The sequence below is a fragment of the Lathyrus oleraceus genome, chromosome 4 (assembly GCF_024323335.1).
Source record: "Lathyrus oleraceus cultivar Zhongwan6 chromosome 4, CAAS_Psat_ZW6_1.0, whole genome shotgun sequence".
Taxonomy (NCBI): Eukaryota; Viridiplantae; Streptophyta; class Magnoliopsida; order Fabales; family Fabaceae; genus Lathyrus; species Lathyrus oleraceus.
This window is the reverse complement of record NC_066582.1, coordinates 159,857,289-159,870,282: the sequence shown is the minus strand read 5'-3', so window position 1 is coordinate 159,870,282 and position 12,994 is coordinate 159,857,289.

The window sequence follows — 12,994 nt, the reverse complement described above, 5'->3', positions numbered from 1 at the left end:
ATATACAAACATGACATATATACAAATATATACACACAAAAAGTAGGCTAAACCCACTGGAGACTACTCCCCAGCAGAGTCGCCACTTAATTTTTATAGTGATATATTCATGATCCTCAAGCTATGGATAAGCTAGAGATCAAATAACAAGAGTCTCCATCGCGCTTTTATTGTTTCCAAGGGAAAAGGGAAAAAGTACGAACAAAACCCAAAAGTAAGAAGTTTCAAATCAAAACTAATAAAATGTCAGAGATTACAGGTAACGGGGTTGGTTACACAGAGGGAAGGTGTTAGCACCCGAAGTGTCCTAGGTACTCCTATGGAGCCCTTTTTGTGTGCATATGTATTTAGTACAAAATGATGTTTACAAACAAATAGAAGGGGGGGATGAGAAAAGAATTCATTAATTATATTTTTGTGTTTGGCAAGACCTTCGGTCTTGTGCCTACGTACCAACATAAAAATGAGGGATCAAAACCTCGTAGTTCGTGATATAAATTTCAAAGTGAATGTATTACTTTTAACAAAAATTAATTTTTGAAAGGCACAGAGGCCTAAAAATGGTTTGAATGAGTTAGTTATTTTTGGCTTTTTGAAAGTTTAAGTCAAGTATAGTTCAGTTTATTTACAAGTTTGATTTATGAAAAGAAGTTTGAAAATGCAATGGCATAAGGCCAAAGTTTCTATCTTTTTGCAAAGTGGTCAAAGTTTAGAACAAAATAAGTTCAATCAATGAAGATTTTGAAAAAAGGAGGGAAAGATTTTGAAATTAAATAAATGGGGAGAAGATGAAGGGACTAATCCTATGCACAAAATTAAAAGTTGAGAGCTAAAAAAATTTGACCAAATGGGTAGCAATCCAATAGACAAGAATGTCAATAGAAACCCAGAATTCCCTTGGACTTTTAGAATCAAGAAACACACAAATGAAAAATTATATTATCTTGAAGAGCAAAGGCATCAAATAAAGATAGCCACATCCAAGCTTATCCATTCTATGATCTTCTTCAAAATTGCCCATGTAATAGATGAATTTCACAAGTCACAGGTTCAAATAACAACTTCACAATGATCATGTGGTAGATGAACTCAGAGGGATCTTGAATGATGTATCAGATGAAGTTTCCAATTGCAAGCACTTGGTTTCTCAACAAGTTGGCATTGGCCAAGTCCTTTAGCATAGGAATGTTGCCTAAGTTCTAAGTCCATTTGTCCAAGATCAAGCCAACAGTCCATACAAAAGTCTTTTAGGGTTTTTGTTGTTATTATGTACATTAATGGTCAAAAACCACACAAACAAGCTAAGTATACACAAACAAAATATCACACAATATGGTCCAAGTGGACAAAGTGAAAATTACATTAACATAAACAATTAGAATGATATGAGCAATGGCAAATGTATAAAAGCTAGAATTAAATGGCATTAAAGTAGGCTTGAAATTAAAAGTTAGTTGTTAATAGGTTAGAAGTTAGTATTGTTTTTCTTCTGATTTTCATTCTTAGACATTCTTTGGAGAACACTCAACCCACTTATCACAAGCATGGATCCTTGAACCAAGACATCTTCCAAAGGAAGGAAAAAATGCCAAGTTTCCACACAGTACCATGAAAGAGGGGAGACTTACAATCTCCCTAACTAGAATACTATGCCTTTTATGTCACAAATTTAGCGCTATGTTAACCAATCGTAATTAGACTTATGTAGAAGTCACAACTATTTGAGGCAGAGCAATAGAATTTTGGTGTAAATACATGTTAGAGACATAGTATTATGAACTATGCTCATGAAACATACCGCACACAAAAAGGATATGCAAAAGATGTGGCCTAATCTCATCCATACTCATGTTAATTTTTCAATCAACTAGCTTTAGGACTTTGAGATATCATAGGCCAAATGAGATGAATGTATCAAGAAAGGGAATGAGATGTAGAGGGAGGGGAATAGATGAAAACTCAAATTGACCCAAGGAGGACTTTTACCAAATTAATATCATCCATTCATTTTGGGATATGGAATGTACATTCCATCAATCCCCTAAATCCAATGATATTAACTTGACAAAGTCAAATCAACCTTGATCAAGGCCCAACAAAAAGAGTCAAGCACAAACAAGTCATTACAATTGGTCAATAAAATTATTTGGCATTTATTCAAATTAAAAATACTAAAATAATACATTTAAATTAAATATGGTTTGTCAAATTCCTAAAACCTCATAAAAACACCAAATAAATGGTCATGAGATTTATCATAGGTCAAACAAGGTCAAAGGACCTTGGAGAATTTTTTTCATAATTTTTAAAGACTTAAAAGTATTTTTAAACAATTAAAAACAAATGAAAAATCAATTAAATCATGAAAAATATTAATAATGCTCCAAAAAACAATTTTAATTCAGAATATGAAAGAGGAAATTATTTGAAATTTTTTGGTGAAACTCTCATATTTTTTGGATCAATATTAAAATTAATATGAATTAATGAAAATAAAGCAATTAAAATGAAATTCAAATAATCAGAAAAAATGTGGACCACTTGATCTCCCTCATTAATTGAGGTGGCAAATCAAGTGGCCACCAGCGCGCGTTCCATGATAGACTTGAGTCAACGCGACACAGGCATGGTAATTAAAAACAACGCATGAGATTAAAACAATTTAAAAGAGATTAATGGCTCTAAACTGTGCCAACACATCACCGGCGTCCAAAGGCCGGTCATCTTCTCCAGTGACCCTGGCCGGACTGGTTCACTCATCACCATTAAAAAAATGAAAAAGGAGGACATGATCTGAAAGAAAAAATGGCGTAGACCACGAATATGACCTCAATTTTAACTAAATCCTCACATATAGAAAGATATGAGGAGTTGAATTTTGAGGTCTGTCAACTGAGTTGCTTCAATTTGACCTCTAAGCAACTCAATATTCTTGCCTACATTGGTAGGACTTCAGACAACCAAAGAATCAAGAGAATTGAGCAAGATTGAGAGAGAATCGAAGAGATGAAAATTTCTGGAAAATACCTTCAATGCAAGTCTGGATTCAACTGTTCTCCCCTGTTTGAGTCGACTCAAACTGTTCCTTGCTGCTGAAACAATGCAAAATGCAAGCCCCTGTCATGCCAACACAATCATAATGATTCACACACTCTGCATTAACCCACCCACAACTGCAAGTTACCTTGCACCTAAGCCAATAGATAGCAGGTTTTTAACCAACATTAAAGCCTAATTTCATTCAAGTTTTAACCTGCAATAACCAGTCATAAACAATCACTTGAACACCTTCCATTAAGTTAACCAATTAACTAACTTCCAACTCAGTGATTTAATCACCTAAACTCACTGAGTTCACCCCAACTAACTCCAGACCTCATTTAAATAACTCCAAGCCATGTTAATCCCAAGCCTAATCACTATAAATTTACATCTTCACCATCATTTCAGGGGCCTCACCTTTTCTACAAACATCACCTTCAAGTTTTCTCACTTCATCTTCTCCATTTCTTCACCCTACACCAAAGCTCAAGCCACCATTTGATCAAGCTTCACGTTGAAGTTTGTTATCAATTGAGCTAAACCTCTTGCACTCAATAATCATCCCTACATTCACATCAACAACAACAATTCAATTCGGAATTTTTTAGAGTTGATTCTTGAAGAGGAGGAGTTCATAGTAGAAGGAGAAGATTAAATGTTCAAAGTAGCATAATCTATGGTTTTCTCTTCTTCACCTTCATCACTTACAAATTGAAACAAATTCCAAGACAATCCTCCGTCGTGTAGGTTGGTGAATGTTCATCTTTCATCTGTGCTTGTTTGCTGAATTTTTATACCACATTGTGGCTTGTGTAGTGGAGAATCAAAATCACAAAGTTTGATGGTTTGGTTCTCCTTCACCTCCATTTAATTGCAGATTTTTGTACTTAGGGTTCTTGGCTTTATTGGCTTAATTTCCAGAATTAATTAATTTGAGAGGAGTAAGAAATTGATGCTTTTTCTTGATTTCGGCTAGCTCCGCTGCCTCCGGCGCGGTGGTGCTGGAACTCTGGTGGTGGTTCTGTTTTGACATGAAAATTGGAAGATAATGTGTAGAGATGAGGGAGTGAGTGTTCATTTTTTCACATGTCTCTTTGCAATTTATGTTGGGCTTAGCCATTAAGCCCAATACTCTGCTTTCTACACCCCTGTTTTGCATGGCAACAGAGTTGTTGAATCCAACTACATTTTTAGTATTTGGGGTTATTCTGTTGGCCTCAAAGCCTCTATTGCTAAATTCTGCACTCTTTTCAGGGCATGCACCCCATTGGCCTAACATGTTAATTACCATTTCCATTACCTTCAATTCTAATTTTTCTTTGTGTTGGTAATTTTACTAATCATCTTGTTAACATTTTAATTAGGTCTAATTAGGCTTTGGACTTTAATTATAACTAATTGGAATTTTGTATAGTTTTCTAATTAGGATTTGATTAAGTTTATGTTCATAATTGGATACATTTGATCAAAAGACCATTTTACCCCTTAGGGGTAATTTTGGACATTTTCACTCACTCACCTATTTCTTCGTCTTTTCGGCTTTACCCTACAATGGCGGCCTGCTGATCCACGTATTGGTAATAGCCACCTTACTCTTGGGTTCATCTTTTCACCCTTGTTGGAGTTCAAAACACTATTCTTTGGTTCAGACCATGCCTTTATCGCACTTCTTTCCACCTCCTGCCTCTAGTTCCTTGAACTATGAAGCTCTGAATTCCTTATTGCACTATGAGGATACGTAGGCATGAGGGGCCCAATCCCCACCGATCACTTTATCTATTTCTTTCCTTTTCCCATTCTTTTACGAGTAATCTTTAGATAACACCTATTCGAGCGAGAATAATCAAAACGGTTCCCATGGAGTACCATGGATGTTTGGGGTGCTAATACCTTCCCCTTGCATAACCGACTTCCTTACCCATCATATCTCTTTCCCCCGAGTTTTATCAACGTTTTCCCTTTCCTTTGGGGATAAATAAAGTTCGATGGTGACTCTGGTGTATGTTCGAGCCTGCGATATGTTTGGATATATTTCCGCTAGCTTCAGCTGGCGACTCTGCTGGGGATGTTTCGCTACTTGGAGTACATCCTGGTCACTAAAAGGAGTCGAGCCTAGTTTAGGTTGCTTTCTCGCTAGTTTTAGGTGTTTATCTTTATGCGTCTACTCGCTTTACTTATCGCATTTCTTATTGCTTTATATTATGGATATTATCTATTATACTCCCTATTGGGTTCGAATAGATTACATGAGAGAGAATCTCTATAACCGAGCTTAGTATACCCATAGGATAGACTCGTGGATAGTCATGTGCACCTGCGTTTCGTGCGTTGGGTTGTCACGAGAACCACACCCAGACTAGATTCACTTGGAAGTACTTTTGTCCTGTGAGTATTCACTACAGCAGGGTATTTCCATTTCGAGTCGATGACTCTGGGAGACCTTGTAGGGACCGCCTTGGAGCATAGTTCATACCTGTGAAGGGGATATGAGATTTTTCTGCAGGAAACCATGGCCTCTACATACCTTTATTCTCATGGTCATCGGACCTTTGATCCTGCATCGGGCAGTATGCGCAGATTGTCTGGATTATTTTATGTTATTGAAGCACTCTATTGTATATCATTATCGCATTGTTGTATATACGTTAGAGTCCTGACCCTGAATTATTTGAATCTATGTGTGTTGCATAATTATTTGCATTCCAACCCCAACATGTGAATTCATGCATCGAAATTTCATGACTATCAACCAGAAAAATCACACCTTGTCCTTTCTCCATCCTGAAAGACGACGACTCTTCAACACCAGTACTTCATAAGAGCTAACAAGTTGAGAATCATGGTAGATCTGGAACAAGAGAATGCTACCTATAGGGAAACTTTGGCTCAAGTTCAAGGCATAATGGATACTTTCTGTAAGACCCCAATTTTGACCCTAAGATCCCTCATGCAATTTCATCATAAGCATTAGCATTGGGATCATACCTTGGCATTCACCTTACCCCTCTTTCATTGGGTTTGTTTTGGGAGAGATCACCAAGCACTATGTGATTGTATCATACTTGTATATCATCATTTTACTAACCAAAATACAAAAATATGTCTTTGCATTTGACTAACTCTTTTGTAGGTGGGGCATGATCTCCATTGATCTATCAAGTTCATATCTAGGGTTTAAGACCCTAATGACAAAAAGCACAACCATGAATTGATCCAAGAATGGTTATGAGTATCATATATGAGTTCCATTATTTCCTACATGTTATATTGATCAAGTTTTCTTCAAGAGTTTGAAGGTGATTTTCCTTGGAAACCCTAGTTTGACTGGGTATCTTGAGTAACTTCTCCAACAAGCTATCTCACCAATTGATCAAATTTCTCAAGGTACACTTCAAAGTTCATCATCTTATGCATATATTATCTACCATGAGCCTTTTGTCAAAAGAATTGAAGGTTAGCAATTTGGTTGGTGGTGGTTGGCCAGATGAATTCATCTGATCAAAACTGGGTCTCCCTAGACCTTATCTCCTACAATTTTCACCATATGAAAATGATTACAAGAGAAACATTACTCTAAATGACATTCCAAACAACTTTCATGTTGAGACCTAGAGCTAGTTTTGCTTGGAAAATCATCTTCTATGTTGAAACATTATAGGTCATTTTGTCTAAACCCTAATTTGAAAGTCAACTTCCCAAGGCCATATCTTGATCAATTTTTATGAGATGAAAGATTTCCAAGTTTCATAATCAAATTCAATATGTATACTTCAACGTTTATGTTTGGAGTGAGAGCTAATTCAACTTTTATGAGCATGTGATATGAGGTTACATTATAGGTCATTTTTTGACCTTTACCTTTGAACAAGTGATTTTTCCGAACTTCAAAAATGCATAAATCTATCATTCTAAATCCAAATGACATGAAATTTGTGACCATTTTTAAGGTCTTTGAAAGGGATACAACTTTGATGAAGACACCTTTCTCATTTGAAGCTCACATAAAAAATTAAGTAAGGTGGAATATTTAGGTATATGGCTTGACACTTAGAAAAATTTTCAACATGTTGAAATTTCCAAACTTCCACCTCAAAATTCTCCATGTTCCAATCTCTAAATGAAAAAGTGTTAAACATCAAACTTGTTCCCGTTGATCCAAGCTTTCCAAAGAACCCAAGTTCTTGCATTTTTGACAAAGATTCTTAGGTCTGCGCATGGATTTAACAGGGTTGTATCATTGGAAAGAATCAATGACACAAATTTCAGTTCACATTGCCTTGCCATTCAAGCTTAATTCAGACTTCATTTGGAATCATTTTGGACCTTAATGCATTGCATCATGGGCCTGTACATGCCCATGCACTCGTGCCAATCATATTGCCAATTTTGGACAGATTTTTGAAGTGTGCAAATATCATTCCCTTTGGCTATAAATAAAAGGCCTCTGAGCTCATTTGAACGACACCTTGCGCGCCATCTTTGCCCCCCATCGAAACCCTCTCATTCTAAAGGAAAACCTGAGAAATTTCAATTTGAAATTTGAGTTTGAATCTCAACTGTTGGAGATTCAAGAACTCCTGGATCCAAAGCCTTGCAACCTCTCTAATCACTTCCTGCTAGCTTCTCAAGTGTGATCAGATCGTGTTTGGAGCAAGCCACATCAAGAACTAGATAGCATTGAAGGTAATTTTCAGAAAACTTCATCTCTTCGATTCTCACTCAATTCTACTCAATTCTCTTGGATCTTTGGTTGTTTGAAGTCCTACCAATGTAGGTAAGAAGATTGAGTTTCTTAAAGGTCAAGTCGAAGCAACTCAGTTGACACACCTCAAAATTCAACTCCTCGTATCTTTTTATATATTTGGAGTTAGTTGAGATTGAGGTCAGATTCGTGCTCTATGCCATTTTTTCTTTTAGGTCATGTCCTCCTTTTTTATTTGGTGATGGTTGAAGGCGGACCAGTCCAGTAAGGTCCACCAGAGAAGAAGACCAGAGCTACAGCTCCGGCCGTGTGTTGGCACGTCTCCAACCATGGGATCATTTTCAAATGTTTTAATCTCACGCGTTGGTTCTGATTACCATCCCTACAGCGTATTGACTAAAATCTATTGTGGATCACACGTTAAGGACCCCTTGATCTGCCACCTCAATTAATGAGGGAGATCAAGTGGTCCACGTTTTTTGCTATTTTCTGATTTTCATTTTAATCTTTTTATTTTCATTAATTCATATTAATTTTAATATTGACCCAAAAAATATGAGAGTTTCACCAAAAAATTTCAAATAATTTCCTCTTTCATATTTTGAATTAAAATTATTTTTTGGATCATTATTAATATTTTTCATGATTTAATTGATTTTGTGATTATTTTTACTTGTTTAAAAATACTTTTAAATCTTTAAAAATTCTGAAATTTTTTCTCCAAGGTCCTTTGACCTTGTTTGACCTATGATAAATCTCATGGCCATTTCTTTGGTGTTTTGATGAGGTTTTAGGAATTTGACAAACCATATTTAATTTAAATGTATTATTTTAGTATTTTTAATTTGAATAAATGCCAATTAATTGTGTTGACCAATTGTGATGACTTGTTTGAGTTTGACTCTTGTTGTTGCGCCTTGGTCAAGGTTGATTTGACTTTGTCAAGTTAATATCATTGGATTTAGGGGATTGATGGAATGTATATTCCATCTCCCAAAATGAATGGATGATATTAATTTGGTAAAAGTCCTCCTTTGACCAATTTTAGTTTTGATTCATTCCCATCCCTCTTCATCTCATTCCCATTCTTTATGCATTCATCTCATTTGACCTATGATATCTCAAAGTCCTAAGGCTAGTTGATTGAAAAATCAACATGAGTATGAATGAGATTAGGCCACCTCTTTTGCATATTCTTTCTGTGTGTGGTATGTTTCATGCATCTCAAAGTCCATTATACTATGTCTCAAACATGCATTAACACCGAAATTCTATTGCCCGACCTCAAATAGTTGTGACTTCTGCATAAGTCCAATTACGATTGCTTAACATAGCGCTAAATTTGTGACACAAAAGGCATAGCATTCTAGTTAGTGAGATTGTAAGTCTCCCATCTTTCATGGTATTGTGTGGAAACTTGGCCTTTTTTCCTTCCTTTGGAAGATGTATTGGCTCAAGGATCCATGCTTGTGATAAGTGGCTTGAGTGTTCTCCAAAGAATGACTTAAAAATGAAAAGAAAAAGAAAACAAATACTAACTTCTAACTCATTATCAACTAACTTTATATTTCAAGCCATTTACTTTAATGTATTTAATTTTAGCCTTTATTCATTTGCCATTATTCATACCATTCTAATTGTTTATGTTAATGCAATTTTCACTTTGTCCATTTGGACCATATTGTGTGATATATCTTATTTGTGTATACTTTGCTTGTTTGTGTGGTCTTTGACCATTAATGTACATAATAACAACAAAAACCCTAAATAACTTTTGTGTGGACTGTTGACTTGATTTTGAACAAATGGACTTAGAATTTAGGCAACATTCCTATGCTAAGGAACTTGGCCAATGCCAACTTTTTGTGAAACCAAGTGCTTGCAATTTGGGAACTTCATCTGATACATCATTCAAGATCCCTTTGAGTTCATCTGCAACATGATCATTATGAAGTTGTTATTTTGAACCTGTGACTTGTCGAATTCATTTGTTACAAGGGCTAATTTGAAGAAGATCTTGGAGTGGCTAAAGCTTGGATGTGGCTATCTTTATTTGATGCCTTTTCTCTTCAAGATTGATATAATTGTGCATTTGTGTGTTGCTTAATTCTAAATGTCCAAGGGAATTTGGGGTTTCTATATGGCATTCTTGCCTATTGGATTGCTATCCATCGGTCAGATCTTTTCAACTCCTAACTTTTAATTTTGTGCATAGGATTAGTCTCTTCATCTTCTCCTCATTTCTTTAATTTCAAAATCTCTCCCTCCTTTTAAAATTTTCTTTGTTTGAACTTATTTTGTTCTAAACTTTGACCACTTTGCAAAAAGATAGAAACTTTGGCCTTATGCATTGCATTTTCAAACTTCTTTTCTTAAATCAAACTTGTAAATAAACTTAACTATACTTGACTTAAACTTTCAAAAGCCAAAAAGAACTAACTCATTCATATCATTTTCAGGCCTTTGTGCCTTTCAAACTTAATTTTTGATAAAAGTAATGCATCCACTTTGAAATTTCTATCACGAATTACGAGGTTTTGATCCCTCATTTTTATGTTGGTACGTGGGCACAAATCCGAAGGTCTTGTCAAATACAAAAATATAATTAATGAATTCTTTTCTCATCTCCTCATTCTATTTGTTTGTAAACATCACTTTGTACAAAATACATATGCACACAAAAAAGGGCTCCCTAGGAGTACCTAGGACACTTTGGGTGCTACCACCTTCCCTATGTGTAACCAACCCCCTTATCTGTAATCTCTGACATTTTATTAGTTTTAATTTGAAAGCTTCTTACTTTTGGGTTTTGTTCGTAATTTTTCCCTTTTCCCTTGGAAACAATAAAAGTGCGATGGCGACTCTTGTTATTTGATGTCTAGATTATCCATAGCTTGATGATCATGAATTTACCGCTACACCTTCCAAGGTAACATGAACACTACATTGGAGTACCTTCAAGCTCAGAAGGCTACTACCTCTACTTCTGCTGCCAATCCTGCTTCTGCTATAGCTAATGATGTTATTGCTGTTACCATTTTTGTCGATGTTGTTATGGATACTGTGATTCAACCGGTGGTGAGCCAACCTATCTGTCAGCCAGGTCCTAGTAGGCATGCCCTTGCATATCCCTGGGGGTTTCCTCCTAACTTTACTCCCCAAGTTGTTAATGGGAATGCGTTTGTGCCATATCAGTCGTTTGCTATTCAGCATGCCAATGGGAATGTTGTTGCCCATCCTTGGGGCATGACCGCTCATTCTCCTCAAATGGTTAATGTTGACAACCGTGAGATCCTCCTAGAATAGGTTCTTCAAACTTCTGCACCAGTGACTATTGAAACTCCCAATGATAATGAAGATAAGTGCAGAGGTCCTACCCTTCACTTTCGTCTTCCTCCTCGAGCTACTCAACCTACTGTTCAGAATTTGAACCAAGGTATTCAGATACCTCTTAAAATACAAGGGTTTAAGTTGTCCAAGAAGTTATGTCATCATGTACTGTAGGAAACTGGAATCCTACATTGACAATGATGATCTTCTTATCCAATCTTCCAAGACAGCTTATTTGGGGCATCCTTAGACTGGTACATAGGCCTAGAACATAGTAAAATTAGATCTTGGAAGGACTTGTCTAAAGCCTTTCTCAAGAAATACAAATATAACCTAGACATGGCTCCCACCAGGTTACAACTGCAAAATCAAACCTGTAAGCGCAATGAAACATTCAAGGAATACGCTCAGAGATGGCGTGAGATGGCTTCTAGAGTTAAACCTGCATTGACATATGTCGACTTGGTTGACATCTTTATGGGCACCCTCCAAGGTTTGTACTATGAGGAGATGGTTGGTATCTCATCATCCAACTTTGCAGACATGGTAACTATTGGAGAACCTATTGAGAATGGGTTGAAAACAGGGAAGATTACCAGTGTTGATAGCCAGACAGTAGTCAAGAAATCTTAGGGTTTTGCTAAGAAGAAAGAGGCCGAGGCAAACACGGTAACAACAAATGTCTATCCTCAAGTTCAAGCACCTATGGCTCCTATGCCATACTACCCATATCCATACATTGCCGCCGCTCAACATCAGCAACCTGTATACCAACCTCAATATCAACAACCTCCACAAGCTCTAGCCCCTCAGAATCAACAAAACAGCAAAAACCAGAATCAAGGTCAACGTAGACGGTTTGATAAGACGCATCCTCAGCATGACCAGATCCCTGTGTCATACACTCAGTTGTTGACATATCTTTTCCAACAACGGGAAATTGTGCCAAAGGAGATTCCGCCTGCAATGCCTCCCGACAATAACAAGCATAATCCTAATGTGTCTTGTGCCTTCTATGTTGGATACATAGGGCATTCTAAAGAGGATTGTTTGGTCCACAAGGCCAGAATACAAGAGTTAATTGATCAGAAGGTTTTGTCATCATCCGAAGCAGGACCTAATGTCATAACCAACCCGCTGCTAGACCGCTATGGACAGATTGTCAATTCAATAAGTGGAGAGGATTGCTCAGATTCAGTTACTTCTTCAGAGGAGTATCAAGGCTAGGAATATCATATTAAATCAATCATGTCTCATTTGTAATCTTTTCTTGCTTGTTATATGTTTCTCATGTGTAAAACTTGTCTGGTTTTCAGATGATAATAATAATGAAATAAACGTGCATGTTTTGCTTAAATCCATTTGTGTTCACTTGTATTTTATTTTTCAGTATCAAACTGTTTATCAAATAGAATTGAAAGAGAATGATGCAAATAAAAATACGCAAGATCGTTGCCTGTATGCTTTTGAGTAAGACCGTGTCGATGATGTAAGGCATTGTTCAACCCCTAAACATCGGAGTTATAAGGAAGTTAATCCCTAGTCAACCTCTTTGGGCCTTGAAGTAGGAGTTTCTTTCTTTAACACATAAAATCCTCATGCTTAACCAGAGGCTGGGTAGTCTTCAGTTAGTTTGAACCTGCATTCAAGTTTCCAAAAAAGAGCATGTCTCATCAAGTGATTAATCATACCATATCCCTCTCAAGTGGATGGAATCACAAATTCAGAATGGTTATCCCTTACCACAAAAGGAGTGAGACAGTCACGAACCTTGCAAAAACTCAAGAAAGTAGAGTATCATAGGATTTTCTCAAGTACAAAAAAAGAAAAGATGAAAAAAAAATCAAAAGCAAATAAAAATCCCTCTAAGTCAAGAACTTGAAAACATGATTGACTTAGGAAAAAGTTAAGGGTATCCCG